We start from the raw sequence: 21,553 nt of genomic DNA, 5'->3' as shown, positions 1-21,553 counted from the left end.
GTAATGATCACTTTTAAAGGATATTGGTTCTCATTAAATACGAACTGTTGTAAAAAAAGTTAGGTCACCAGCTCAACAGAAGGAAGAGCCTAAAATCATGCAACACGACATTCTGTTCCACGACATTTATTGACGGTGACAGTAAAATACGAGGAGTAACTCAGTGTGTTCAGCGACTCTGTATGTCGCGTGTCGCACCCTGCAATCTTTAGTTCCATTGCAGATCATGTGTACACAAGAAAATTGGCTTGTAATCCAGTCTTAGGTCGTCTGCAATAAAACGTTGTGAAACAGGTGGAAGTGACGATTGCTATTAACGACCAAAAACCCGCTTTCAAGCAAATAAAGCTTATTTCTGTCAGGTGCATCCTTCTTGATGTGGCTATATTCACAAGTGTTAATATGTTATTCATATCTTGGAATAAGTTATGTACAGGGTAAATAAAAATATACCGACAAACTTAGAGGTGTTGTAGAGGGCAGAGAATAGGCACTGACACTATCTGATAAGAAGTATCTGGGCACACGTATGTAATGTTGAACTGACGACTAGATGTCACGAGAGGAGGACCCGCCAGTATAAAAGGTGGCGGCGAGTGCTGTGTCGCCAGTAGAGATGCAGTAACAGGAGAATGTCGGTCGGGAAAGCTCAGTGACTTCGAACGTGGATTAGTCGTTGAGTATCGCCTGAGTAACATATCCATCAGCGATATTTCAATCCCATTAAAACTGCCCAAGTCTACCGTTTATGATGTGATTATGAAGTGGAAACACGATGGAACAGCAACAGCTAAACCAAGACCAGAGAAACCTCATATACAGATGGACAGAGGCCGTCGAGCAATGTGGTGGCTGGTTATAAAATATTGCATGAAAACAGCGAAAAATATGACTAGTGAGTTCCAAAGTGCTGCAAGCAGTCCAACTACCACAGTGACTGTACGTTGGAAATTAAAAAGAATACGGTACAGTGTTCGAGCAGCTCTTCATAAGCCATACATTTGTGTAGTCAGTTAGTGGACGCTTGAGGTGGCGCAAAGAGCATTGCCACTAAACGGTGTATGACTTGAAACGATTGATTTGGAGTAATGGATCACAATTGCAACAGTTAAGTACAGAGGCCATGGTGTTATGGTACGGGGGTGTTTTTGTGGTTAGGGTGTGGTATGCTTATTGCGCTCAGGAAAATGTTGAATGGGGAAGGGTATAACACACTGCAGGGGATTGTGTACTGCGTGCAGTAGCTAGCAGTTCGGATGCTATGGATGTTTGTATCAGCATAGCAATGTACCCTGTCATAAGACAGCATCTACGAGGCAGTGATCTGTGAACAATAACAGTCATGAAATGGACTGGCCTGCGCAGAGTCACAACCAGAATCTGATGGAACAACACTGGGATGAGTTAGAACATTGACTTAGTTCCAGACCTCAGCGTCCAAAATCACTACCTTCTCTGGTTCCGGTCTTGAAGAACAATGGGCTGCTATTCTTTCACAGATATTCAGACATCTCACTGAAAGTATGACCAACAGAGTTCAAGGCGTCAGAAAGACGAATGGCAGACACATCCCATATTAATGTCCATTATCATCCAGAAATGGATGGGGATGCACAAACACCCTCCCCCCCCCCCCCCCCCCCCACCACACACACACCGGATTATCACATACGCTGATGATCTGTTCGTTTTTGTGTCAGCAAACCTAAGAAGAGAACTGGAAGCCAAAGCCAGTGGCGTTCTACACAAGATGGGCAGATGGTGCCCGAAAAACACGTTCGCTGTGGTTCCCGGACAAGACAGTGTACACATTACTGCAAGAAGAACACCAGAGAGACTCGATTATAAAACTGCACAAGCTAATATTCACAGAAAACACGCAACTAGATACTAGGACATACAGACTGACGATCGATTGACATTTAACCAACACATAAAGAAGGTAGCTGATAAAGCAGAAAAAAAACTTGTACATAATGTCACGCGCTTCAGCACAGTCACTTAAATACTTACACTATAAGAATGTGTCAGCGTGCCTTGTTTGAATCAATAACATGTTTTGCGGTGAGCACAGCGGTATACACGCGGTGTCACAAAACGATCAGAAGTGTAGTTACGCGCGGTCAAAGAAGTGCTCTGTTGAGACTATCAGTGGCTTTCGGCAGCACGTCAGTGGTAGCACTATGCGTAGTGCTCAGAATATATCCGATGGCACTAGCTATTAGTGAAGGAGCTATGACATTACTGGCTGAAGAGGGACAGACCAGATAAGTAATAGAAATCACGAGGGAAGATGTAAGGCAAAAGCGTCAACTAAGACTGTGGCGAGCAAATGCGTGGCAGCGAGATTTGACAAGTTGTCATAAAGGCCCTTGAGTTTATTCCTTTTGCCTAACATCCGGGAGTGGTCGAAAATGCGCCACATAGACTCCAGTCGAGGCACTGTGCACTTTTAACAAGACACGGCCCTGTCCAATACATCTTTATCGAATGCACCTCTGGCAGCGAAGAGAGTATTACCGTCGGAAACGAAGAGCCCGGAGCATATATATTCACAGTGCACACAACATATGCGGACCTGATAATTTAATTTCACACATGAATTTATAGATGGACCCATATAGATGGGAAGACCTGAACAGAGCCGCTGACGTTATATCACGCGTACTACACGGTCCAGTCACGTTAATATGACGGCCGCCAATGTTCGACGTCAACGTACACTCCTGGAAATGGAAAAAAGAACACATTGACACCGGTGTGTCAGACCCACCATACTTGCTCCGGACACTGCGAGAGGGCTGTTCAAGCAATGATCACACGCACGGCACAGCGGACACACCAGGAACCGCGGTGTTGGCCGTCGAATGGCGCTAGCTGCGCAGCATTTGTGCACCGCCGCCGTCAGTGTCAGCCAGTTTGCCGTGGCATACGGAGCTCCATCGCAGTCTTTAACACTGGTAGCATGCCACGACAGCGTGGACGTGAACCGTATGTGCAGTTGACGGACTTTGAGCGAGGGCGTATAGTGGGCATGCGGGAGGCCGGGTGGACGTACCGCCGAATTGCTCAACACGTGGGGCGTGAGGTCTCCACAGTACATCGATGTTGTCGCCAGTGGTCGGCGGAAGGTGCACGTGCCCGTCGACCTGGGACCGGACCGCAGCGACGCACGGATGCACGCCAAGACCGTAGGATCCTACGCAGTGCCGTAGGGGACCACACCGCCACTTCCCAGCAAAATAGGGACACTGTTGCTCCTGGGGTATCGGCGAGGACCATTCGCAACCGTCTCCATGAAGCTGGGCTACGGTCCCGCACACCGTTAGGCCGTCTTCCGCTCACGCCTCAACATCGTGCAGCCCGCCTCCAGTGGTGTCGCGACAGGCGTGAATGGAGGGACGAATGGAGACGTGTCGACTTCAGCGATGAGAGTCGCTTCTGCCTTGGTGCCAATGAAGGTCGTATGCGTGTTTGGCGCCGTGCAGGTGAGCGCCACAATCAGGACTGCGTACGACCGAGGCACACAGGGCCAACACCCGGCATCATGGTGTGGGGAGCGATCTCCTACACTGGCCGTACACCACTGGTGATCGTCGAGGGGACACTGAATAGTGCACGGTACATCCAAACCGTCATCGAACCCATCGTTCTACCATTTCTAGACCGGCAAGGGAACTTGCTGTTCCAACAGGACAATGCACGTCCGCATGTATCCCGTGCCACCCAACGTGCTCTAGAAGGTGTAAGTCAACTACCCTGGCCAGCAAGATCTCCGGATCTGTCCTCCATTGAGCATGTTTGGGACTGGATGAAGCGTCGTCTCACGCGGTCTGCACGTCCAGCACGAACGCTGGTCCAACTGAGGCGCCAGGTGGAAATGGCATGGCAAGCCGTTCCACAGGACTACATCCAGCATCTCTACGATCGTCTCCATGGGAGAATAGCAGCCTGCATTGCTGCGAAAGGTGGATATACACTGTACTAGTGCCGACATTGTGCATGCTCTGTTGCCTGTGTCTATGTGCCTGTGGTTCTGTCAGTGTGATCATGCGATGTATCTGACCCCAGGAATGTGTCAATAAAGTTTCCCCTTCCTGGGACAATGAATTCACGGTGTTCTTATTTCAATTTCCAGGAGTGTATAACAACCACTCACACATGGCAGGTGGCACCACTAGCACTGGAGGATAAAAAAGCGTGTCTGGGGGAAGCAGAAAACAGTTCAGTCGTTGTCTTACCAAGGAAATCGAGCGGCTTATCTGATATCCAGAGGGCCATGGTCGTTGGCTTTCAGACCAAGGGTACAACCACTTCCGGAACGGTCAAGTTTGTTAACTGTATACCTTACACGGCAAATGGCGGTATCCAAAATCGGCGACGAGGCAGCTCAGGTGCACGTGGAGATGTGTAAGGGTCCGATCGGAGGTGCAACTGTTGAGCAACTGACCCCCCCCCCCCTCCTCCGTACACCGATTAAACAAAGGGCAACCAACAGAGTTTTGTCAATAACTACTCAGTGAACGTTGCTGCTCATAGGTATCTGCAGCAGGCACCTGGTTCATGCACTCATGTTGACTGCTGTTCATCTGTGACGAAGGCAGGAATTTGTACACCAATACTGCAGCGGGACGTCCACTGAACGGGGACAGGTGGCCTTTTCAGATGAACCATTTTTTATTCATCATTGGACCGATGGCGGCCGTCGTTTACGGCGTAAAATGTGTGAAAGCTAACAGCCTTCAAAAAGCGTCGGAGCGTTATGGTCTGAGAAATGTTTTCGTGGCATTCTCTAAATGATCTTCTCTTTCTGGATAACCACATGTATCTATCCTTGGGTATCATGACCATCCCTACATGCAGTTTGGTTTCTGGTTTCCCTCGGCATGACGGCATCAAGCAGCAGGACAATGCAACATGTCACACAGCTCCCTGTGTATCAGTGTGGTTCGAAGAGCACCAGTTTGAGTTTACCATCAAACTCTCAGGATTTAAACCCAATCGAGAGTCTGTGGGACCGTCTCGATTGGGCTGTCGCACCATCATCAACTGAGAAACCTAGCGCAGCTGACCACGGCACTGCAGTAGCCATGGCTGCATATACCTTCCAGAACGTCACTTACTCCTTCCTGCACGTATCGCCGAGGTACGTCTACAGAAGGTGATTATTCAGGTGTTTGGCTTGTGGTTACATTAATGTGACTGGACAGTGTATATACCGAATACATAGAAAGAAGACTGTACGGACGAACTAGATAGACAATTTCCCGATATGAACTTCACCCATGGGAAGCATCAAGACAGAACAGAAGGGAAACACTAGCTATGACAATGACAGTTTATAGCTCATGAGCGAAACATTGGATGCAAAATGGGGCACGCTACACTGACACATTGGCGAGTAACACCTTCTAAATCAGGGGGCACCAAGAAATAACATTTGTAGACTTTAACTAGCTATAGCCATGCCGGTTTGTGCCATGAATAGGCACGTTAAACCTGTAAGAGCTGTTGTGTAGAAGCAATACAACTAGGTAACTAGATCGTATGTACGTGGAATAGACCAGCCAAACACAAAGCGATACAAGGACTTACATTAAATTAGAATAGAATAGCATAGAAGACAGGTTAAAGGCACAAGGTCCAGTTCATTCAGAGATGCTTCTCTACAATCAGTTAATCATTGGGACTATAAAACAGTATGCCACACGGAGGCAAGTGTCTCGAAGTGTGCCACCAGGGTCCTCGCATTTGGAATGGCACAGGTGAAGGGAACTCACATATTATCTTATGCCTTCTTCTTTTTTCCCTCCTAATCAAACAATCTTTAGTTAAATTCTTATAAATTTTCAGTCTAAAGCTATTTTTAAGTTTTAGTGTAGTTGTAAGATCACATGTTACTAGGATACAATAAAAATGTCTTTTGAATACTTGCAAAAAATGTAAAAAGCGATCCATTCCGTTACCTAGGTGATGGACCATCAGTAGACACAAACGTTAAACTAAAAAGTCAGCACATTCTTTACTTTCGACTCTTGAGGAAGAATGGGCTGCCATTCCTCTGCAGATACCTCATGGAAAGTGTCCACAGCACAGTTCAAGTCGTCATAAAGGCAAAGGGTGGACACACCTCATATTAATGCGGATTAACAGATTTCGGGATACTTCTGATGAGATAATATATGTCCAGAAATGTTACAGAGCGTCGAAGTTACGCCTGCCACTACACAGCGCCTTTTGCAGCAAAGATAAGTATGTACGCTGAAAGACAGCAGGCGAAACTTCTCGCAACGGGTATGTAGGGCGTTACATCCTTTCTAACAAGCCCATGTCTGCTACAGCAACACTACCAAAATCGGCGGGTTTGTCGCTGATACGCTTCGCGTTTACTGCCGAATGAATTGCCTAGCAACAGAGTTTTTCCGCTGTTACTTAGGCGCTCTGTAGCTTCTTTCCATGACGTTTGCGTAAATAGGGTCCAGTCTCCACTGTGTTACTCATTACTCCCTCAACAACCTCTGAAATTTTGTTGATGGGGTTCGGGTTCGCAGTATATATGAAACGCATCTTTACCAAGACACGGATAATACTGTGCAACTTCATGGACGAATATGGATTAGCCGGCCGCGGTGGTCTCGCGGTTCTAGGCGCGCAGTCCGGAACCGTGCGACTGCTACGGTGGCAGGTTCGAATCCTGCCTCGGGCATGGATGTGTGTGATGTCCTTAGGTTAGTTAGGTTTAAGTAGTTCTAAGTTCTAGAGGACTGATGACCACAGCAGTTGAGTCCCATAGTGCTCAGAGCCATTTGAATATGGATTACAGGGAGAGTTCTGCGGAAATGTAGTTCACCTACCAATGAGACCACATGCACAACCTGATCCATTTTTGAGTATTGCTGAGTAGGAGGACAACAGGCGTTGTGGACCAGATTTGATTTTTGACCTTTGACCTTGACCTCCTTCACCCTTCCCCTCCATTTCCTCTCAGATCTCTGCCGCAGATCTTCGCCCTCTCCTCCCCTACCTCCCCCTCCTAAACTTCTCTTTGCCAAATCCTCCTCTGTTAATCCTTTCCAAGCCATGCTCATTTCCCTCCCTTCCCCTCCCCAAAGATATGACCCTTTCTTGAAAATGAACCAGTCGGAGAGCTTCTAAGTTAACACACATAAACTGTCGAGTCACTTTAGCCTGTTAAAAGCCTGAATAACAACGTTTTGCAGTGCAGATCCCTGTGAGATGTGCAGGAACTGAGCAAGTGAGGTTCTGGAAGGTATTCACGGGGATGTGGAGTCATGCTGACTCCAGTGCTGTGGCCACCTGCGCTAGGACTCTCAGCTGATGATCCGTGGCGTGTAGAGCCCGATCGAGGTGGTCCCACAGATTGTCGATTGTGTTTAAATATGGGAGAAAATATAAACTGCATGTGAAAGTGGATATGGTCCCCAAGGATAGATGCATACTTGTCTTGATCCACTGTGCTTTCAAGAATGACGAGATCACTCAGGGAATGCCCTCCAACCTGGACCCAGCAGACGATTGATGCAGGGTGTTTGCTTTCAGATGCTTCATGCTGTTCGATGGAGCATAAAACTTGATTCGTCTAAAAAGGCCACCTGTCGCTATTCAGTGGTACAGTTGCATGACTGCTACGCAAATTCCAATCTTCATCGCTGTAGAACAGCAGTGAGCCTAGGTGCATGAAGCAAGCTCCTCCTGCAGAGGCCCATATGCAGTAACGTTCGCTAACAGTCATTGTGGAGACACTGTTGGTAGCCCCTTGGTTTATCTGGATGGTCATTTGCTCAACAGTTGCAAGTCTCTTCGTCTGTACACATCTCTGCAGCCATCATTTACCTCTGTCATCTATAGCCCTTGGTGCACCACAGTTGCTTCAGTACCGATTTTGGTTAGTGCTATTTTGCCATGCACAGTATAGTTTAACCATGGTGGCACATGAACATTATATCAAACTTAGCCATTTCAGAAATTCTTCCACCTTTGGCTTGAAAGCCAATGATCACGCCCTGCTAGATTTCAGATAAACCATTCCGTGTCCACATCCCTCAACATGCAGTATATACCATCCACAACTAGTGCTGCCACCTGATGTCTGTGTGTGATGATTGCATGTTGACATCGAACATATGCAGTGATCACATTATTGTGACTGGACCATGTATTCACAAAATCAAAGTTCTGTATTTTACAGCTGTATCAGATCATTGAATGATATTTCTCAACTCCGTCTTAAGCCACGCCCTTTTGTTGGAAATAGGCCAAACTGAGAGTTTCTTAGGTAACACAAATATCAGCACTCCCAATAACAGCTCAGTATTTCTCTGCTATACAAACGGAGCAGCCTGTCACATTTCTCAATTCGTTTATGAGCTATGCCCCTTTGTTGGAAATAGGAGAATCTGAGAGCTTCTAAGGCAGTTGAGTTACACCTAGTTAGATCTCCCAGTCACAGATCAGTATTAAAACCGCCATAAAAATTAAACAGCCAATAAGACAGCCTCGAATGTCAAGAGACTCTAGTCAACTGCTTTACACTTACATTTTGAAGCTGAAGATACGTATGCAAAATTTCTCAATGACCCATGCACTAAAGACAGGTGTCTGTGCCAGGAATACCATCAGTGACTTACAACTAGTGGCTACCTTGCTTTTAATATCTACCTCACAGATTACTCAGGAACATGAAACGTGCTAACATCTGCAGAGGTGCATTCAAGAATTGTTGACTCAGTTTCCAAGCATATCATATTTCACCAAGTCGACTTAAATACGGAACGAAATGCATGCTGGAAAGGCAAAAGGCACAATGTGATTGTTTATTGGAAATACATATTTTCTATTGAAATGTAAGAATTCGGAGTTTTTGCTGCCGTTAGCATTCAATTTGAAATCGTGTTTGAATGCATTAGCTCATGATTTGTGGCAGTAGTAGATCTCACTAAGACATTGGCTCTCATGAGGATGGCGGTGGCCACAGCAGAGTCTCACATCTGACACCGCGGCCTGGCTCAGTCTGACCCATCTGGCCATCAACATGTCAGAGATGGTGACGATAGGTATTGCTTTGATTGCAAGACGATATGTCATGTACAGTGTCGTATTTAAGGAAAACTATGTTATTACTGAATCAAGTAGGTACGAAATTATTTTTGACAAACCCATATCTCTAGGGATAAATAGTCCTGAGCCAAGAAATGTTAAAATGTGCTAGACATAGACTGATAGCTTATCAAGAAACGACCTCAAATATTTACGATTTTATTAAAAGTAATGTACATATGTGATCTGAAACTTTGCATTACCCATATAATAACATTTATAAAAATCCCATGCATAAATAAAAAGATAGTGGCTTCAATGAATGATAAAAAAGGGCGGGGAAAAAATGGCTCTGAGCACTATGGGACTTAACATCTATGGTCATCAGTCCCCTAAAACTTAGAACTACTTAAACCTAACTAACCTAAGGACATCACACAACACCCAGTCATCACGAGGCAGAGAAAAAAGGGCGGGGACATTGTTACAGAAATCATTGGAATGAGAGAAAAAATGTGCGCTATCGAAACCAAAACACAAGACATAATGCGTAGAGTGAAAGGCGTGAAAGAAATATCTGCTAAGGAATCAAGCATTGACAAATACCGAGAATGTGTATTATATAATGTTGATTAAATTAATTATTCAGTACATAATTCGATGAAACTTGCATACACCTTCCACTAGAATGTAGTGTAAAATGTGATTATCGACAGAAAACGATGAAGGCCTCATATTCAATGATAATGTGAACACCATTGGATGAGGTCATTTTCGAGACGACACAGATTGTGAGCAGTTGTGGGAGCAACAGGAGGCGATTTAAAATTAGTAAGGTAAGGGTAAATTTCAGTGTTCTGGTACTTCATGGGCCAAGAGGTCCATGCCACACATACTCTGCCAATGGCGTCTTTCGATGTGGTGTAGAGGGCAATGTGGTCAGCACACTGTTCTCCCATTCGTCGCCAGGTATCTTGACCTTGGAACGCTACTAATACATGTAGTAGCTAATCATCTGGCCTCACAAGGCTGAGTGCACTCTGTACCAGTCATCCCAAGGAAAAAGCCCTGGCAGTATCAGGAACCGAACCCAGGTCCTCCAGATGACAGTCAGCTTCGCTGACCACTCAGCTATGGAGGGGGACGATTTAAAATTGATTTAACGGTGAAATACTGGTTCTGAATCTAATAAACTGAGATTTTATCATGTATGTAGATGTAGATTGGACGTGATGGTTATAGTAGCTGAAGTTAGAAACTATGTGTTATAGAAGAATTGTCATAACGAAAATGTAACACTGGTTGTACATATATCATCGAAATATAGTTGTCCTATTTCCAGCAAATGTGTACGGCCTAGGAAAGAGTGAAAAATACGATTGTCTGTTTCGTTTTCACGCCAGTGAAATACTGAACTGCTACTGAGAGGGCTAAATATGTGTAACATAATTGGCTTAGAAGCTCGGTGATTAGTCTGTTTCCAAGAAATGAATGTGACTTATGAAAGTAAGGGGAGGGGCACGGCATGGGATAGGAGTGGAGGGAAGGGGGAGGGTGAAAGTGGAGGGGAAAGGGGATAGGTGGAGGATGAGATGAGGGCAATTGAAGGGCGAGGGGGTGAGATGTGAAGTGGAGTCACGTCAAGCTCAAGGTTAAATGTCAAATGATAAACTTGGTCTATAAATGCTGTTGTCGTCCTACACGATTAGTTGGGATTTCCTCGAGGTCAGATTAAAGAAATACGTCGAAGCAGTTCAGTGGTGTGGTGATAGAGCCATTAGTAGTCGGGACCATTACGAGGGAGTTGTGGGAATGCTTGTGAGACTAGATGAGAATCCTTGGAAGGAAAATGATAATATTTTCACGAAACGATATCGGGGAAGTTTAGAAAAACGGCATTTGCGCCAGACTGCTGAATGATGCTACTGTCAACAATGTTCGTCTTATGTAAGGGTTGTAGGGCAGAATAGGAGAAATTTCGGTTTAGACAGAGACATACAGGCAACCATTGTTCCCTCTCTCCATTTGATAATTTATCAGGAAAGAAACTGACTCTGCAATGTTTTGTGAAACAGGCCAAAAAATTAGTCGAACCCCGAAGATATCGGTCTAATAACCTGTAAATCCGCCTGTAGACAGTATAACGGCCTCAATTCAGCGAGGAGGAGATGCTGCAAGTTTCTGCAGGTATGCTACATCCAGCTGAAACCGTTCATTGATGATAAGATCACATAGATTTACCGCACTTTAGGAATGGTGATTGTTAGGACTCCCTCGCTGCCCCAAAGAGTCTCAGATATTTTCTGTGATATTAAGATCGGATGAATTTGTGCGCTATTCGAGGTACGATCGAATGCCTGAATGTTCATCAAGCAAGTAACGTATACCGGGTGATCAAAAAGTCAGTATAAATTTGAAAACTTAATAAACCACGGAATAATGTGGATAGAGAGGTAAAAATTGACACACATGCTTCGAATGACATGGGGTTTTATTAGAACCAAAATGCAGGATGGCGCTCCACCCCATATTGCTAGACGCGTGAAAGGTGATGATCGTGTGCTCAGCCGCCACTTTCGTCATGCTTGGCCTCCCAGGTCCCCAGACCTCAGTCCGTGCGATTATTGGCTTTGGGGTTACCTGAAGTCGCAAGTGTATCGTGATCGACCGACATCTCTAGGGATGCTGAAAGACAACATCCGACGCCAATGCCTCACCATAACTCTGGACATGCTTTACAGTGCTGTTCGCAACATTATTCCTCGACTACAGCTATTGTTGAGGAATGTTGGTGGACATATTGAGCATTTCCTGTAAAGAACATGATCTTTGCTTTGTCTTACTTTGTTATGCTAATTATTGCTATTCTGATCAGATGAAGCGCCATCTGTCGGACATTTTTTCAACTTTTGTATTTTTTTCGTTCTAATAAAACCCCATGCCATTCGAAGCATGTGTGTCAATTTGTACCTCTCTATCTACATTATTCCGTGATTTATTCAGTTTTCAAATTTATACTGACTTTTTGATCTCCCGGTGTATGCAGCCCTGTGAACACCGCTGTTATTATCTTGGAAGACAGGAGTGTCCACAGCATCCTCACAATGAATATGTAGAACGATTGGCAACACTTGGTAACAGAAAATGTGGAAATGTGGAAATAAAACATGGCGTTCAGAGCAAAGGCCTTTTGCGCGAGATATCTTTCGCCAAAAGTCCATTACATTCTGTTTCATTAGCAACAGTCACTCGGAAACTACTTGAGATGAACCTGCATTTATTAACAACAGAAATTTCTGTCGGCTTTGAAACCAATTATCATTGATAAATTATTACACTCCTACCCATTTCCTGTTATTTAGAAATTCTTACGACCACTGTTCTTACGCCGTGTTACAAGGCTGCTAATGGTGCACAGACACATTGGACAGCCCGCGGTGATAACGCGACAAATCGAATAGCTTCAGCCACATTGCGTTCATGGGCAAATCCAAACACGATAACTCTATTCTGCCAATCTGCTTCGAGTCCATACGATCCACATTATCAAGCTGACTGCATAAAACCGACTGGTACACTCACACGACTTCACTGCCAAGACTTACATCAGCAATGGAGAGTAATATGGCTGCCTGGTACCAGTTATACAATATCTGAAGCACACATAGCCAACCAGAATGCTTTTTAATGGGACGACTCATATTTTGTTCTGTGTGCTTCTGTAAATGTGGATTTAATAAAGCTTCGGTTGGTTTCTTATTCAATCCCTGTTCAACGGAACAAAGAGCTCCACCTCTATGTCTTCGAAGTCAACGAGACGTGGAAGCATAACGATCCTTTTTTTTTACAACGGTAAGACGAGATGTTATAACACTATCTGTTTATGGTTCATCAAAATTTTTTGTAATTTTTTGCTTTTAAAATTTTCGCATATTGGTACTATACTTTCTGTATATGTAAAGTAAAGAGTGCTATACTGAACGTTAAAGTTCTCTACATTGTACGTGAGTAATGAATGTAAAATATTATGTAAATTGTTTATTACGTTAAATAATTTTCTGATGACTTTCGTATTTAAAAATATTTGTGTGTATAAACTGTTCATGTTGATGTAAATTTGACAACTGTTAGAAATGGTCACACTTAGGAACAATGTAAGAAATAGATGTTATGTAAAAACCAGTGTGCTTTTATTCGAAACGAAAGTCTCTGGGGAGTGGAAAAGGTGGCAAGGGCGAATTGGCGCGCTACTTAGAGCAAGCGCGGGAAGTAAGTCACACAGTCTGTAGGCAGCAGTGATTGAGGCAACACCCTTGTGGAGCAGAAGGAGCTTTGCTTGCAAATTTGCACAAAATTGCCTCAGATGAAGACTGCAAACGGTTTACGGCATAGCTGCGAGTTCTTGGGCTACTGCATCTAAAATTGAACGACACCAAGAAGAGAAACTGAGCCCATACAGTAAGATACTTGCAGGCCGTCCTGTGCGTAGTGCAGCGGTCAAAACTGTTCGCCACACCCAAGCCTACAGCCACCAGATAAGATTTTTTTGTTATTTTACTTTTGCACAGTGTGAAACACTAATTTAAACAGTGTTTTATTAGTGAAAAATCGTTCTTGAACTTTAAAGAAACTGGTTCATCCTTTTATTTCATCCTAATCATTCACCTATATAGCATTCCTTCTTGGTGTTTGATTAATTCGAGTAGCATGTTTTACAGACTTATGAAGTGCCAAGTTAACATAAAGAGGACCCATTTAAATTGTTTTTGTGTTAATAATGAGATATATGTGTGAGGGACTAAATCCTGTAGTAATGAAAATTTTAGTTAGAGTAATAACACGTCCATGCTTTGGTACATTACAGAGAAATAAAGTCAAACTATTTTTGTTTCAAAAGTTTTCTTAACTGTTGCAGAGTGTTATAGTAAAAGTTTTCTTACGTAAAATTCAGTCAGAGTGAAGTAAAGTTACTAGAATCTGTTAACTGACTATACAGAGTTAGTTCAAAGAGTAATAGCTTTGAAAGTAAATTCCACTAAGAAAGAGGTTTTTTTGAAGTGAAATGTTCAGTATAAAAAAAATTGTGCTTTAGTGTCTAAGTATTTTAGTATTTAAGTTTATTGGCTGTGGAAAGTGCTTTTCTAAAGGTCCCCCGTGGCCAAATCTTTTTTTTTTTTTTAGCTTCCTTGAAGTTATCTAATGGGCTTTTTCTCTATTAAAAACGTAATGTACAAGGGTTTAGTAGTCAAATAATTCCAGTGTCTGCACCAACAATGTTTACGTGGAGTAATACGAGGGCTATCCACAAAGTACATTACGTTTTGGAATTAAAAATAAATAAAGTATTGGAATTTTTTTTATTTTATACAGATGAAAGCCACACTTAAATACTACTTTTCTACATAGTTGCCATTTAAATTAAGGCACTTATCGTAGCGATGGACGAGCTTGGAAATTCCTTCGTCGTAAAATTCGGCCGCCTGCGCCTTCAACCACGTGGTTAATCAGTAACCCGGTAGAAATACGATTTTTGTGGATTTCCTGGAAAGGGGCACTACAATAAACTCTCAAAGGTATTGCCAAACTCTGCACAACCTCAGAAGAGCAATACAAAACAAGCGCAGGGGAAAGTTGGGCTCAAAGATCTTGCTGATTCACGACAACGCCCGGGCCCACACGGCAAATGCCACTCGTGAAATTCTCGAATCTTTTAAGTGGGAGTTGTTTCCTCATCCGCCGTACAATCCCGATCTGGCACCGAGCGACTTCCACTTATTCCCAGCAATGAAGAAGTGGTTGGCTATGCAGCGTTTTGATGACGACGCACAGCTTCAAGAAGAGGTAACCACGTGGTTGAAGGTGCAGGCGGCCGAATTTTACGACGAAGGAATTTCCAAGCTCGTCATCGCTACGATAAGTGCCTTAATTTAAATGGCAACTATGTAGAAAAGTAGTATTGAAGTGTGGCTTTCATCTGTATATAATAAAAATATTTTCCAATACTTTATTTATTTTTAATTCCAAAACGTAATGTACTTTGTGGATAGCCCTCGTATTTATCTGAAAAAGCAACTTAAACAGTGGCAAGAAAGTAGGCAAAATTAATACTTCTGCTTTTCCAATACTTCACTGTTTCATTGTCTGGATAGGCTGGCGATCGTTAGTACATATTTTAAACCACTAAATGGACTTGGAACTGATTGTCCTAGCTTCAATATAATACTATTCATATTGCGTTTCCTTCTAACCGCTGGGTAAGATCTTAGGAGATGAAGTGACTAGTCTGCTTTACTTGTCCATTAGACACAACACGCTATCAAATCCCGTAAAATCTTAGCTTTTACTATGAACAGGACTATCGTCCCATAGTGTATTTTACTTGGAAACTAACGTAAGAGGATTATACGTGGCTACATAGAGACAGGGTTTTCTGTTATTTAGGTAAAAGCATACTAAATTAAAATTGTGGTGGTATGGTTATAATGTCACCATCATACGCTCCGGAGCGGTTACTAAACGCTACTGGAGAGGCATTTTTAATTCATTTGCTCTCGATTACACATCACATCAAATAAGCATTTAACAACAAATTGCTAAACCCTTGTAAAATTTACGATTGCAATTGGTACCAATTCGTAGTTCCCGCTAATCTGATATTGTCCTATGTGGAATAAAACAAGACATTTTGCACTTATTTTGTATGTGGCATACTACTGGAGATCTTATAATTGTAGTTAACTAGTGCATAAACTATAAATTATGACTTCCTTTGAATAAAATATTGAGTAAGAAAACTTATGATGGTTTGGCAGCAATGTAACATTTTCCTCAGCTTAGTGTTCTAAGGCTAAGGATAACTAGAGCAGAACTGACAAGATTTATTTGGTGAGAATCGTTCGTCTAAGGAAACAGTTTTGTGATATGTGCATTACGTTTTCAGTGAGGATCAGCCCAAAATGTTTCCAGATTGGATTAATAAAAAATAGAGAAGAGTTAAGATGGTTGTTTCAATGCCTCAAGTGTTCTACATAGTCTCCCTTCACTTCAGTACAAAGCCCAGAACGTTCACAAAAGCACATGAGAATGTTAAAAATGTTCTACTTTCTTATGTTGTTCATCTCGCGCTTCACATTGGCTTGAATGTCGCTTATGTCGTCAAAGCGTTGACGTTTCTTGTCAGTTTCTGAACTCTGGAGATTTTTGGTAGTTTCGCGTTAATAGCACCAAGTCTCGTCACCCATAATGATTTTTTCAAGAAAAGAATCACCCGTGTTTTGCATTTCAGGGAAATCGTGGTAGGCGTCCATGAGTCGCTGGTTTTGTTCCGGAGTCAAGATGTGTGGGACAAACTTTGCACAAATTTTCTCTTCTTCAAAACAATAAGGAGAATGTCTTAAGCACTTGGTTTACAGTTGTTGCTCCATTCTGATTTCTGATGCAACAACGTTGATACACTACAGGTACACGTCCACTACTTAACACCCCCAATTCACAACTGACTGGTCGAATGCACATCATTCTGTGTTTATGGCTGTTAGTTCTAGCTGCCATCCGAATTACTTCGACGGTGCCGCTTATACTATCAGTGTTCAACTCACAGACGGCATTGGCAGCACTGACAGTGGAGGGAGTCTGGCTCAAATGGTTCAAATGGCTCTGAGCACTATGGGACTTAACTTCTGAGGTCATCAGTCCCCTAGAACTTAGAACAACTTAAACCTAACTAACCTAAGGACATCACACACATCCATGCCCGAGGCAGGATTCGAACCCGCGACCGTAGTGGTCGCGCGGTTCCAGACTGAAGCACCTAGAACCGCTCGGCCACACCGGGAGGGAGTCTAAAGCATGTCGCCGGGACGCGGAAAACAGTGCATTCGTTGTGGTAATGCGGAGACGGAGCGATTTATTTGACATCCAAGAGTTCATGATCATTCGATTTCGTCCCAAAGGCATAAGCATTTCCGAAACGGCTATGTTTGTAAACTGTTCGCGTCCTACTGAGGTTAAAATATACCCTTCAAGATAAAACGGCGCTACCCCAAGCGCAAGCCAAGACAACAGTGGTGCAGCAAGGGCCATAGACGACAGGATGAACGACGGCTGCGGAGATGTGTACGGGTGAACACACGTGCAACCGTTGAGCAACTGACCCCCAGGTGAACTAAGGGGCTACCAACAGTGTTTCACCAATGACCGTTCACAGAACTCTTGCTGCGGACAGGTATCTGCAGCAGGCGCCTGGTTCACGGACCCATTCTGACTGTTGTTCATCGACAACGAAGGTTAGATTTTGCAGGACAGTACTGGAATTGGACGTCCACCGAGTGTCGACAGGTACACTTTTCACATAAATCACATTTTATGCTCAACAGTACAGATGGCCGTTGGCTTTTACAGCGTGAAACGTCTGAAAGCAAAGGTCAAACCGGAGCGTTATGGTGTGTGGAATATATTCGTGATATTCCCTGGGTGATCTCGTCACTCTGGAAGGCACAGTGGATCAACATAAGCAAGCATCTATCCTTGTGGACAATATCCACTGCTTCATGCAGTTTGTTTTTCCTCGGCACAATGGCACCTGCCAGCAGGACAATGCAACATGTCATACAGTATACGTGCGTGGTTCGAAGAGCACCGGGATGACTTTACAATACTTCCATGGCGACCAAACTACATGAATTTAAAACCAGTCGAGAACCTGTGGGACCATTTCTATCAGGCTGTCCACGACTTGGTTCCTCAACCAATAAACCTAGCGCATCTGACCACAGCACTAGAGTCGGTATACCTTCACATCGCTGTCGGTATCTTCCGGAACCTCACTGACTCTGTTCCTGTGCGTCTCACAGCGGTGCACGCTGCGAAAGGTTGTTGTTCTGGGTTCCGACAGGTGGTCACATTAATGTGACTGGATATTGTATGTAACATATCGGGATTTTTTGTCGGACGATGGACGTTCACTTCTAATGAATTTCATGACAACAGAACGTCAAACTATATCTTCCTATGTATTGGAATCGTGATATCTCTGAGTATGCTGTAAATACGCTGAAGATCCAGAAAAACTAGTACACCTACCTAATATCGTGTAGGGCCCTGATGTGTGCACATCGACCTAGCGGTTATCAATCCCGTCTGGCGTAACGTTTGCCTATATAGCACGCGCCTGAGGCGAGGCACGGAAGAGAGGGAGTGAACACGGAGCCGCTAGGAGGCGTGATCGCGCATGCACTGTGTTTGGAAGCACGCTGGGCGGCAGTATGAGCTGGCAACGCATGGAACTGAGACATGGTACTGGCGTTGGTGATTCTGACGTTCATTGGTTGACAGGACTCCCTGCCAGTCCTGAACGATTTCCTTAGTAGTGAAATGCCCGTGTTTTGATCGTTTATCAAGTGTGGTTAAATTTTTTTTAAATTTTTTTTTACTGGACCAACTGTTTGCTTGAAGTTTTCCAGGCCATAGTTTAAATTGTCATTATTGTCTGGCCTGTATTCCCTGAAGCACGTATGAACATGTTTTTGAGGCTTATTGAATTAACACCATCTGTTTGTGTGTTTTAGAAGCTTGGCTTGTTAATTTGTGCTCTCTCCCGTGTGTACAACTACCTGGCTGAGGAGACGGGCAAGCTGGGCCTGTTGATTGTTGGAGAGTAAAAGGGCTCGCACCATGAGCGGTAGTTCATGTGTAATGAAAGGAAAGCTGTGTAATCCTGCTTTAAGTATACGCCTCTAATTATAACCATTATCTCTTGATTCATTTGTAGTTGCGTGAGTGGTGACTTAATTTTAAAACCACGAGTTTGTTTAATGTTGTTTAATGATCCCATGTTGAACTATTGCAGAAGTTAACTCTAAAGTCATTTCCTTGCCAGCTTGAATTGGTTTTTGAGATTTATATATTTAATTAGAATAATGTTTTTATGACATACTTTGTCTTAAAATTTTATGCTCTGTGCCTTTTTTTAATAAATACCAAGGAATGAAACTTGCTCAGAGAGTTATATTGTAATAAAGTAAATCATGTTTGAGAATTGTGGCCTAGTCCTTTCATTAACTGAACCTTTCCTGCGCTAGCGTAAAGTTGCGCTACAGGCCCCCATGAGCTGAAGTGCCGCAAAACGACGTGACATGGACTAAACTAATGTCTGAAGTAGTGCTGGAGGGAATTGACACCATGGGGTCAAGGCTGTCCGTAACTCCGTAAGAGTACGAGGTGGTGATCTCTTCAGAACAGCAAGGCATCTCACATATGCTCAATAATTTTCATGTGTGGGGAATTTGGTGGCCAGCAGAAGTGTTAAACTCAGAAGGGTGTTCCTTGAGCCACTATGTAGCAATTCGGGACGTGCGGGATGTCCCATTGTCCTACTAGAATTGCCCATGTCCGTCGGAATGCACAATGTACATGACTGGATCCAGGTGATCAGATAGGATGCTTACGTACGTGTCACCTGCCACAGACGTATCTAGACTTAACAGGGATCCCATATCATTCCAACTGCACACGCCCCCCACCATTACAGAGCCTCCATCAGCTTGAACAATCCTCTGCTGATGTGCAGGGTCCATGGATTCATGATGTCTACATACCCGTACACGTCCACACGCTCGATACAATTTGAAACGAAACTCGTCCGACAAGGCAATATGTTTCCATTTATCTACAGTCCAATGTCGGCGTTGACTGGCCCATGCAAGGGGTAGAGCTTTGTGGCGCGCAGTCATCAACGGTACACGAGTGGACCTTCAGCTCCGAAAGCTCAGATCGATGATGTTTCGTTGAATGGTTCACATGATGACACTTGTTGATGGCCTAGCACTGAAATCTGCAGCAATTTGCGGAAGGGTTGCACTACTGTCACGTTGAACGATTCTCTTCAGTCGTCGTTGTTCCCGTTTTTGAAGGATCTTTTTCCGGCCGCAGCGATGTCGGAGATTTTACGTTTTACCGGATTCCTGTTATTCACGGTACACTCGTGAAATGGTCGTACGGCAAAGTCCCCACTTCATCGCTCCCTCGGAGATGCTGTGTCCCATCGCTCATGCGCCGACTATAACGTCACGTTCAAACTCACTTAAATTTTGATAACCTCCCATTTTAACAACAGTAACCGATCTAACAACTGCGCCAGACACTTGTTGTCTTATATAGGCGGTGCCGACCGCAGCACCATATTCCGCCTGTTTCCATATCTCTGATTCGAATACGCATGCCTATGCCAATTTCTTTGGCGCTTTAGTGTAGCAACGCGTGGATATCCTTCTCACATACTATGGAATGTATTTCATTACCAAAATAGGGAATCTTTTGTTAGTTTCCTTTATTAGCGTCTTTAACATGCTAGTGACAATTAATTTGTCTCTAATGATTGAGTCGTTTTGAAGGATCTCTCATCATGATATTGAAAATAACACAGATGTCACACGTCGTGTCGCTACGATGCATCAAATATTTTAAGAGGCGTAAAATGTAAGAGCGTAGTTGAAAATTCGACGCGTAGTACAGAGATGACAATGATATCAATGTACTTTCACTTTTTATGGTGGTCTATTGTGCACAATAATGTGAAGTGCCAGTTCTATACGTAAAATGTTTTTTACAGGTATTTTGAAACTTGTCATGTCCTGTGTTTCGTTCAAATGAATAAACTGGAACACCGAGCTGTAATAAGTACTTTGTCTTCGATACTTCATTGCCACAAACTGAAATTCATCAAGACTTTATAATGAGTCTGTTTTTTCTTCATTTTTATCAGTTTACGGACGAGTAGTTGTGTTCTAAGGTAACCGTGTTTCTCTTGAAATGGTGCACATGGAGGACGCCCAAATCTGTAACCAAAGATGAAAAAATATGAAACGAATGGATCTACCTCGGCTATTTAGTGCTCATGTAATATTCCGTGAAGTGCGAAATGTTTCATGCGTCATGCTCATTTTCAGGCAAATTCAACTGAGGAGGAGCGCGTACATAACGCCACAGTTAGAGCCAGTGTCTGTAATTTCACGTATTGTCAAACAATACATCATAATACGAGTTGCACAAAGTAGCAAGTCACCTCTCCGTTGAGTGCGGGCCGGTTATTGTTTTAATCTAATGTCACTGAATCATTAAATTTTATTCTTCCAAGCGTTTACGCAAAGTAGCAGCCATTTCATCTTCACCAATTGAGATGGGTACTGCAACTAGTTAAACGACCAGTTTCCTGCAACACTGTACTATTGACGATGTGCACACATTCAGGCCTCGCCAGATCGCTTAGCTAGCGGAAGCCTGTGCTCTCGGATGCCCTGATTGTACGCAATCGCCAATAGTACTATGATACAGGAAACTGGGCGTTTCACTAATGGTAGTGCGGATCTTGGTGAAGCGGAATTGCAGCTACTTTGCGTAAACGCTTTTATGTTTAGATGCCAGTGACTCTATGACGTTAGAGTAAGCCAATAACTGAAGCACGCTCCATATAGATATGACTGGCTACATTTTATATACT

At 43.6% G+C, this 21,553-nt stretch overlaps 1 protein-coding gene across 1 annotated transcript in view; it reads right to left on the bottom strand.

Annotated features, from left to right (window-relative positions):
- Window positions 1–21,553, bottom strand: part of LOC124556230 (relaxin receptor 1-like) — a 370,951-nt gene that overhangs the window by 174,912 nt on the left and 174,486 nt on the right. The window lies entirely within an intron of this gene.

This window comes from Schistocerca americana, chromosome X (genome assembly GCF_021461395.2).
Source record: "Schistocerca americana isolate TAMUIC-IGC-003095 chromosome X, iqSchAmer2.1, whole genome shotgun sequence".
Classification (NCBI taxonomy): domain Eukaryota; kingdom Metazoa; phylum Arthropoda; class Insecta; order Orthoptera; family Acrididae; genus Schistocerca; species Schistocerca americana.
The sequence above is the reverse complement of the archived record's forward strand: the minus strand, read 5'-3'. Positions and strand labels throughout refer to the sequence as shown.